The sequence below is a fragment of the Fukomys damarensis genome, unplaced genomic scaffold, assembly GCF_012274545.1.
Source record: "Fukomys damarensis isolate Sample0158 unplaced genomic scaffold, DMR_v1.0_HiC HiC_scaffold_15, whole genome shotgun sequence".
NCBI classification, from domain to species: Eukaryota; Metazoa; Chordata; class Mammalia; order Rodentia; family Bathyergidae; genus Fukomys; species Fukomys damarensis.
In genome coordinates, this window is record NW_022900927.1 from 20,164,574 (window position 1) to 20,174,894 (window position 10,321).

Genomic DNA, 10,321 nt, shown 5'->3' on the forward strand with positions numbered 1-10,321 from the left:
TGAAGCAATCACAGGCGCCCAAGCGCCCAGCCCGGCCGCCGGCCCGGGCTCCGGTCAGGAGCTTGCCTTCTCCTCCCCCAGCTCGCTCCAGCTTCCAGAAGGGTTCCTGCCAGGAATGGGAGTAGGGTGGTTCTCCAGTGCCTTGGAATCAAGGGCAAAACCCTCAACCCACTGAATAATTAGAGGAAAAAAAAATGAAGAAGAAACCCTGTCTTGTTTGCCTGAATTTTCAGGATTGTTCAGGAGCTCGTTTTTTTAAAAAATAGGGATCTAATTTGCAGTCTGCAAACATGTAGAGCTTTTTACTTGATTTATTTTAAAAATCAGACTGAATATTCTGATTGTTTAGGGAGAAAAGCTATAATTTCAGGAGAGGGAGTGGAGAAAAGAGGGCTATTACCCCTCTCCTGAAATATAAAAATGTTTTTTCCTCTCTGGTATACTGAGCTCAAGTACTGTGAATATTTCCACTGACAACTCCCCATAAAGTGGTGGAGAGTCATTTACCATGCCCCAGAGAGAGAAAAGAGACCTGGGATAAAGGGTGGAGGAAAGAGACCTGTAAAAATCTGGCATCCAGGGTACTGACTGGACTCCTGGGTCTTATTGGCTGAGTATGGGAAGGGAGAATTCTCTGATGTCCTTTTCCTTTTCCAATGGAGGCTTTCTGAATAGGAAAGCAACTCCTATCACTCCCAAGAGGAGAAAGACCAGTCCCAAGTTTCCCAAAATCACTTAGGGAGATTTAGGTCCTGCTCTACTTGAAAAATAAGAATTTCTCCAGGTCTGGATAATTCCAGATTTGAGGCTGCTCTCCTGTAAATGGACCTCAGTGGGAGATGGTCCTCCCTTCTGAAGCCTACAGGGTTGGGGAGCAGAGCAGCCATAGATGTCTTACCATACTGACAATGCCTCAACATGCTGAGCCCAGGGATATTTTCATTAGAAAGTATAGACCTCGTGACTTCCTAAAGGTGGGCCTGAAATTCCTCCGCATCCGGGATTTGAAACAGAGGTGGGCAGTAAAGAATCACTGAATAAAGGTTGGAGAGGGGCTCAGTGGTAGAATGCTTTCCTAGCAGATATAAGGCCCTGGGTTCAATCCCCAGTCCTGCCAAAAAAAGTGTTTAGATATTGTTAGTGTAGTAAATAATATTCTTGTAGACATTATCAGATTAGTCAGGATAACACAGCTCAATACCATTGTGGACTCAACCCAAGGCATTCCATTTCTGATTGCCAGCATTGAGGATGATAACATTTTAGTACATGGTATCATGTGTCACCTCTGAATTGACTGTAAGAGTGTTATTAACCACCTAATATGAAGCACATAATACATTTCTAGAAGATAGTTTGCATGTAGGTATACTATAGAGAGGCTGCCCTTTGTTTCTCTATCTCACCAAGACAGAAAGTCTCTTAGGAGATGAGAGTCCAGCAGGAATTCGTGGGGCAGCGGAGATGATGGGTCATGCCAAGGGCCCGTGGGCAGGGAGCAGGTGCCCACAAGGCTCACTGTGGTCAGGAGCAGAGGCCCATGACAATGGGCAAAGGTTTAGAGTGAAGAAGTGAAAGAGAAAGATGCCCTGATGTCTCAGTAAGGGTAAGATTGGAGAGAAGCTCAGAACATCTTTAAGCAAAACAAACATTTCAAAGGCTTTTAAAAGAAAAAAAATTCATTTAAAATAAACACATTTTGATCACAGCCTCCTAGAGAAAAATAATCTTTGAAATAAAAAAATATAGCCCAATTGAGATTTAATACACTTGCAAATTATGGCATGGAAATGGATATAAAACCCAGCTTGCCTCAGCAGCTTTGTACTCACACCCTGTCTGTGTGGAAACAGAGCCTAACTGTTGTATCTGTGAGTGCTGAGGTCCAGGCAAGGGGCAGATGAAAAAGAAATTATCTTCAGACACCCTCCATCTTTCTACCCACACAGATCTTTTAGAAGTAGTGAGATTTCCAGATAACTCTGTCTATGCAATTATGGTTTGTTCGGCAACATCTAGGCATAAACACCACTGTCTCTCTTCAACGCCTCTGGCTCTGAGAAACCTCATCTACGGCAGTCTGGGCTGGTGTGAGAGATGGAGGCAATTGTTCAGAAAGATCCAGATAATTAGGGACGAGTGTGCTGTGGCTGTTTTCTTCTCCCAATTATATAGACCTTTGCTTCATTTCTTTTTTTTTTTTCTTCCAATAGCGAGCATAGACATATTTTTCTTTTTTCCTCTCTTTTCCTTCCTTTCTCTTTCTTTCTCTCTTTATCTTTTTCTTTTTAACTAAGAGATACAGAATTTCCAAGAGAGAATTAGGAAACAGAGAGAAAAAGAAATGGGGTTGAAGGCAAAAAATCGAGAAAACAGCAGTGAGTGCATTTGGGTTGAGAAGAGGAGCTAGCAGGATTTCTCTCTGGATAAAATACTCTTCAGAGCCCAGAGCCTGCTTCTGAGGGTGGGTAATCAAGAGTGGGTGGACTGTGGAAACCTGTACACAGAAAGTCCTCCGCAGTCCCAAGAGAAAGCTGTGCTGAGCATTGATCTGATTTTTGTTCTTTATCAAAGGTGTTGATTACACGCCCCCAGGTATAAAGTGGTTAGTGTATGTGGTATGGAAGAGACTAGAGAAGGGGTGATTGTGAAATTAATAACCAAGTCTCCATTCATTTTAGGCAGCATAGACACAGCTCAAGGTATCAGGTGTCTTCACATCTGTAGCTCCCACTTCCTTTCTATAGGCAGCAGACAATGAAAGGGGGCTTCTTTGAGAAGGCAAGACTGGAGTTATCTCCAGAGGAGGTCAGTACAATCTTCAATTTGGTCTAATTCATGAAACTTAGCCAAATCAACCCTTGACATCATATAGAGAAAAATAATCAGTTTGGACCAGTTATCTACTTCTTAAACTGATCTTTTAGGATAATGTTGATTAAACTTCATTGGAAATTTAGAACTGGAGATTTGGGCACTGAAATTGAAAAAGTAATTATGAGAGTTTACAGAAAGTGAGGTTAAAAAAACAAACTCAGGGACAAGTATGTTGTTAATTCAGAAACTAAACCCACCTTTAGTCTACTTTGCTCTCCAGGGAAAAAGAGATATTTTAAAGCCAGGTTGTTTTAGGTGGCCTATTTCCATTTTCAAATATATTGTATCGTTATTTTAAGAGCTGGAAAAGTGTGCATTTAAAATATCATTCTGTCATTTAAGCTGTTTTACCCACTGTGGATCTCTGATTCCAGATTTTGTAAAGTGGGTTTAATAAAATACACCTGAAAAAAATGTTCAGAGGATTTAAAAACAAAACCAAAAACTCATGGTGTCACAATTTGCCCCATTCATTTTTCTTGGCCCTGAATCATCAGTTTCCCCGATCATGGTAATATCTAGAAGAATAAAATAATTTGGGAACCGAAAGATTTTTTTTAAATTATCTTGTACAAAAATTCTTTTTTTTTTTAGTCCAAATTATCTTGTCTGTTAAAGTTAAGGTGTTTTGTTTTTCAGATTAAAAAAAAAACTTGGCTTATTTACCTAAAGGCAGAGAAAAATGACAGGCTGGACATTGTTACCACGAAGATAGCCAAAGCAAGCCACTGAACACCTCCCTTGGTCCCTTTCTTTCCTTCCCCCCACACACTTCTGAGTGCTGTTTCCCCCTGTATTGGATTGTGGCCTCTTCTCTCTCCATCCTGCATCCTGCAGACCCAATGGAAATTGGTATAAGGAAGAAAAATGGTATCTTCACTCTGGGCTGTGTTTCCAGTGTCAGAGAACAGTAGGATTGAAGAGGAAACCCCAGCTATCCAGTCCCCTTCATTAGGTCCTGCTTGGTGAAGTCTAACAGTTACTTGGGAAAAATTGAGGGCTGTTGTTGGATAATCTCCTTCATTCCCATTTCCCCTTGAAAGTGTTACTGTGACCTTTTACTGCCAGCGTTGAGGGTAGGGAGTAGAAGATGGGAATAAATCACATATATTATTTTTAGTTCCTGTGAAATTCTCAGAGCCTGAAGAAACTGAACTGGTAGTTCTTGAGATGACAAGGCTAGGGTTTCAGGTAGGGGTTGGGGTGTAGAGTTTCCTTTAGCCTTGAAGGAAGTGAGTGGGTTAGAGGTTGGGACAGAGTTTGCTCTGTTTTGTTGGGACCTGGGTGTGAATCCCCTGGTTATAGGGACCAGATTCCCTCTGTGTCAAGGCAGGACCTCCCAACTTGTGTATAATTCACAACATTGAGCCCCCATTTCTAGAACAGTCAGACTCCCAAGCAGCCTGCCTTTGCCTGGACACATCCTTTTCTGTGTTGGTGTTTCAGGTCCCTAGTACCGGGCCAGTGCCCAAAGGCATGAGGACCCTCTTGGTCGGTGCCCACTGAAGCTGACTTCTGCCCATCCTACCCTCTTCAAACATATCACAGAACTCCTTCCTCAGACAATGTGGCAGAGTACAGGCTAATTGGCATCCACATAAGCTCACTGCTGGAAGATAAGAATTTTCCAAATACTCAAAATCGTACAGGCATGGTGGACCAGGAGAAATTTTAAGATCCCCTGAAAGGGTCCAACTTTCCTTACATGCCCTGTAGAGCCATATTGGAACCTGAAGAAAAATGAAAAATCAATGATATTGATCCTGTGTTTGTTTTTAAAAAATGGTACTTTGTTCATCGTGGGTTTTTTTTGGGGGGGGGGACTTTCCATTTCATTTTTTAAAATTGCATCAAAATATTATCTTGGTTAGTTTTGGGAGCACTTTTCCAGCGACCTCCCTATTCCTGGCCCTGCTAATAACTGAGGTGCAAAGATTAGAGGGCTTCATCAGGGAGAGAAATCCTCCAGCGCCAGCACCGATTGAGTCGCTGCCCAAATCCTGTGCCTGGGCAGTTTCTCAGCCCCTAGCAGGTCCAGCCTCACACCTCACTTCCTCCCGCCCGCCTTCTCTCTCCTCCGTAGATGTGGTTCCCCTACAGCCCGAGGTGAGCAGCTACCGGCGCGGGCGCAAGAAACGTGTGCCCTACACTAAGGTGCAGCTGAAGGAGCTAGAGAAGGAGTACGCGGCTAGCAAGTTCATCACCAAAGAGAAGCGCCGGCGCATCTCCGCCACCACGAACCTCTCCGAGCGCCAAGTCACCATCTGGTTCCAGAACCGGCGGGTGAAAGAGAAGAAGGTGGTCAGCAAATCGAAAGCGCCTCATCTTCACTCCACCTGACTGCCCTCCAGGCTGCCCGCCCCATCTATTTATGTCTCTGCTTTGTACCATAACCGAACCCATTGAAGGACGAAGGACCTGCACCGGTGCAGAAAATATTTAATGTTGACAAGAAAGAGGAACCGCGCTGGGAGGCAGAGTCTGGAGGCAGCACTAGGCCTTATCCTGCTCCCTGTCCCATCCCCACCTCCACCCCCATCCAGATGGTACCCACAGTGTTTCAGCAGCTTTGGAGGTGGGTCTGGGTGGGTTGTGGGAGGAAGGCTGTTGGCCTCTACTCCCGTTGGCCATTGCTTCTGCTCCTCACCTCACCAAAAAGCGGAGTGTCAGTGGAGAGCCCATTCGTTCCCACCAAAGCAGGGTTGGGAGATCCTGAATGACCCTGCCCCTTTCTATGCCCAGGATGGTAGATGACTTTCCTGAAGGGTGCAGCTCGGGCACAGGATCCAGTAAGCTCATTCTCTCCTTCCAGTACCTCCTTTTCTCTATCCCTTCCACACTCCGTAGGCAAGATTTCCCAGTTATGATTTTCTGTGCATATTTTTAAAGTCTTGCTAATATTAATGATAATTATTAGGGACTTGGCAGCGTGATTGGAGTACAGACCATGCTTGGAGCTTGTAGGTTTTCTTTCTTTCGTGTTTCAACAAAAGCTGGAGTTGGTGCAGCCCTTTACTGCACCCTGACCCAGAAATAATTTCTCATCTGTCTCAGAGTTGTCTTTGCCCTCCCCTGCTCTGCGTTCTCAGTCAGGTGGAAATCCAAGAAGGACAAAAACTCCAACCACTCTGCCAAATGCAGCTTATCTGTTCTGTCTCCTAGTGAGATTCAAAATTAGGCCAAGCTCAGAAGCAGAACTTTTTCCTAAGGATAAACTTCATGTGTGAGGGAATGGAGTGTAGGTGCCTCAGCAGAGTTCCTCTCCATCAAATCAATACCTTGGGAAAGGTTTCACACTTTCACTTCTACCGATTTCCCAAGGAAAGCTAGAGGAACTAGTCTAGGAGGCTGAAACACCTGCCCCCCAGTTAGCTGCCTAAATGTAGATGCTGCCTAGTATTACCCTCCTAGAAAGCCAACATGGTGCTGTGGGGACCCTCCTTACCTCCTCCCTCCCCACTGGCACATTACAAAACAGTGTTCTTTTGAAATGTCCATCTGAAATAGGCTCTTTTTTTTTTAAATGTTGTGTATCTGTATATAGTATTGTGATGTCTGGATGACAATGTATTGAATGCAAAAACAACCCACAAACCTGTTTTTAAAATAAAATATCTTTTTTTTTTTGGTCTTGATTTTATTGCTCAGATTCCTTCTGAAGCTCCTGTCTATTGGCTCTTCAGGGCAGCCTACTATTGTTTGTGGGTGTCCTGACTCAGCCAGAATGGGCAGGGTATAGACATCGTCCTTAGCTTGGTATATCTCCAACCTAAATTTTGCTACACTTAAGTTTTTGAGCTATTTTGGTTGTCTGTGCTATCTAGACAAAAAGATACTTCCTATCCTGGTCCCCAATTTAGAGCTTACATTGGGGGCAGGAAAGGTGTGATCTGCAATTGAGAAGCCTGGGAAGTAGGTAAGTGAGAAAAGGGCATTGCTGGCCACTTCCATTAATAGTTGGGGCTCAGGGTAGGGGATACAGTGCAGTGGAAGAACGCTTGTCTATGTTGCACAAGGCCCTACTTTGGTCCTAGCAACACCCCCCTACACACCCTAGTTAGGACTCAGATCTGGTTCTGAGTGCTAAGAAGGCAGCATCCCAGCAGCAAGGAGCAGGGTGGGGTAGAGGAGCCAACAGAGGTGGTGGGAAGCTAACATTAGGCCTCTAGGGTCCTACTGCTCCCAGAGGGTCCCAAATCTCTGGCCAGTTCAGGGCTGGGTTTGGGTTTGAAATGGAGCTTATACAGCCTGCCGGAGGCAGCTTTGAGCTAAGCTTTCCCTAGCTGTACTATTTTCTTACCTTTAATTTATGCAGAGATTGTAATGCTAGTGCCCTTTAGGCCCCCAGTTTGCCAAGTCAGCCCTACTTTCACTCTCTAACATTCCTGGGAACCCCATTCTTCCAGGCAATCAGGAACCCTTGTAGATGCTGCCAGTAATTTGTTTTGCTTGTCGCGTCTGTGCCTATCTCCCTATCTGGCAGAGTTAATGAGATCGTTAAGTTGTCAGGTTAAGAGACTTTTAAAAAGCAATATAGCCTAAAACAATGTTATCTCAGATTAAATCTTTACTGCGGCAATTTTTATTTATATATAATATTTTTCCTCTCCTGAGACACAGAAAGACTGGAGGTGGAGGCATCAGGTTGGAAATCAGAGTTCTCCATTTTTCTCTTTGCCTGATGGAGCTGAAGCTTTTAAATTTTCATTTAAATAAATGTGAGGGTGAAACACTCTCTCTCTCTCTACACACACACACACACACACACACACACACACACACAGTCTAAAAGACAAAGAGCCTGAGCCTGACAATTCACCCTCCTGGAGGCTCTGCTAACGTTGTGGCTGCCAGGTCTGCTGTATTCATCAGGATTCTGGATTGGGCGCCAGAGAACCACATGCTGGGCAGAGAGTTTAGAGGGAATAGATGAATCTCTAAGGAATAGCACTCACTCTTAATTCCATCTCCCATTTCTTCCCACCAACCAACCTCTCAGAAAACCCTGTTATCTCTCCGGAGTTGGAGGCTGAATATGTGTTTGGACAAGAACACTGGGGATCTTTTGATATGGGTCTTCAGCCCACTTGACTACTTAGAGTAGTCCCAAGACACAACAGTGGAAGTTGGGGGCTCTGGATAAAGAAAAGTCTAGAGTTTTCCTAGAGATTCTTCCACTTCTGCATCTAAACCCATGATTAATCAAATGATTACATCTTCTCCAGGTATAGTTGTGTGTGCTTGCAGTCCCAGATGCTTGGGAAGAGGATCACTTGAGTCCAGGAGTTTTGGCCCATGTGGGCAATATATGGAGATCCCTTCTTAAAAAGAAAAAAAAGTCTTTCCATAAGACACCATCCTAAGACACCAGAAGGGCTGATGAGAAAGAAGAGGAAAGCTTTGCAGGTTTATTTGGGGTGTACTGGGACCCTGACAAAGCAAGGATTGCAGTTCCAGTGTGCCAGAGCATGTAGGACTCTCTCAAGCACTCAATTAAATATACCCAAGTTGATTTTGGAGGAGGATTATCTATCGTGCCTGGATTAATTTTGACTTTGGTGAAACATCTCTTGTAAGAGCAAGCAAACACTGTGTGAGTGTGTGTGTGTGTGTTCTGGGAGGGGAAAGTTGAGAAATGTATTATTCTTTGCCTAATTGTGTTGGTCTCTTATCTTCCCAATAAGAGTTGGTATTGTCTTTAGGGGCCCTTTGAGATAGCTATTCTTGTAAGGCAGATGTGTTCCTGTGTGAGTGTGCATGTCTGTGTGGCCTTAGGCAATAGAGAATTCCTGTCTGTGTGTGTGCAGATGTATACATAAGAATGTTGTCAGCCTGGATACTTATCCTAGGATATAGAGCCAATTTTCTTCTCTTTATTCATACTCATAAGAGGTCATTCTGAGGCTGGTCTCTAGTGTTTGTGCTACAGTAAGCCTTCATGAGGGCATAGAGGATCACAGAGGTTAGAAGACTGTACACAGAAGTTTCCCCCCTGAAAAAAATGGCCAACCAAGGGACCCGACTGAGAGGCTCTTGTTGTCTTTCTCCTAGTCTGATGCTGGGGCTGAGTGCATAGGTGGGCTTACTCACAGTACTCTCCACATGAAGGTCACTCTCCCAGGCTGCCAGGACATGCTCAGCTTGATCCTTTCCTGAATTGGGGGGGGGGGAAATCCCTTCCCTGCCAATGTTAGTTTCAGACCCACGGCAATCACGATATATGCCATTCAGCGAATAGTCCCATGCCCGGAACCCACCTGAGGGAACAAGACCAGCAGTTCTCTTGAAGATCCCTCCTGAGACCATCTTCTACTGAGTTTGATCCACCGGCAGCTGGGTCAGCAGTGGAAGGGAGGGGGCAGCAGGCCAGTGTGGGTACAGGCTTCATCTCTCTAAAAGGCCCTCCTATTGGATCTGGGGTTCCTGCAGCAGCTCTTTCAGCGGCGGCATCATCCTGTTCAAAAGAGAACACCACAGGATCTGCCTGAGTGTCTTGGTGTCGGGCCCATCCTCAAGCAAACTCTAAGTGCGGGTTCAAGCAGATGTGTATCTAGATCTACTTTGGTGGAGTATTGAGGGGCCCTGGGGAGCCAGGGGCTTCTGGGAGGAGGAGGAGGAGGCCAGCCCCTTTTCACAACCAACCAGGCTCTTCCTCTTTTAGCCTTGACCGTGACTAGGTCTTTCTGACCTTGACATCATAAGGGAGCAGAGGGAAAGGGGGGAGGGGGAAAAGGCCTTGATCTTCCGGTGGCCAGAGAAAGGGAGGGCCGCTTGCCCCTTAGACGCGACATCCCCCTTCCCGCCAGGGCCCGCCGCCTCTGTTTACACACGGAGGAGGTGTCGTCTCCAGTCTAGACAGGGGCGCTAATAACGCCCATAAAAGGCAGCCTCTCCAGAGATGCTCTAACAACTCGCTCCTGCGCCTGACGCCGGCCGATCCCTCCGCCTCTACCGCCCCGCCCCTCGGATACCTCGTTAGGGCCTGCGGGCAACCTTAGGGAGGGGGCGCCTAAAAGGTTTCTGGAGGCTGAGAACCCCCGCCCCTCGGCCTACTCGATCTCCAAAGGTAAGTGGATCCCGTCCTTCTCAGCCCAGCCCGCTTCAGCGTTGGCAGTACATTCTCCCACTCCGACCAGGCTCCAGGGCCAGCTGATCCAACCCCAATCTCCTGGCGATCCTAGGCCGGACTGGAGCTCTGGGTTTGGGAAACAGACGGGTAGCTATACTGAGCAGACCACAAGCAGATCTCGGGTCCCCTCCACAGCTGAGCCTGGTCAGTGGACCACGTCAAGTCAGTGGGCCCGGCGAGGGGCGAGGGCACTCGGGGTAGCCATCACCCCCACCCCCAAACCTAGCTTCCAGGTCTGTGGAGACCAGTCCTGGGGACCGCGCTACAGGCGGCTGTGGGTGTGGTGTTTAAATGAGTCTTTTTTTTTTTTTTTAA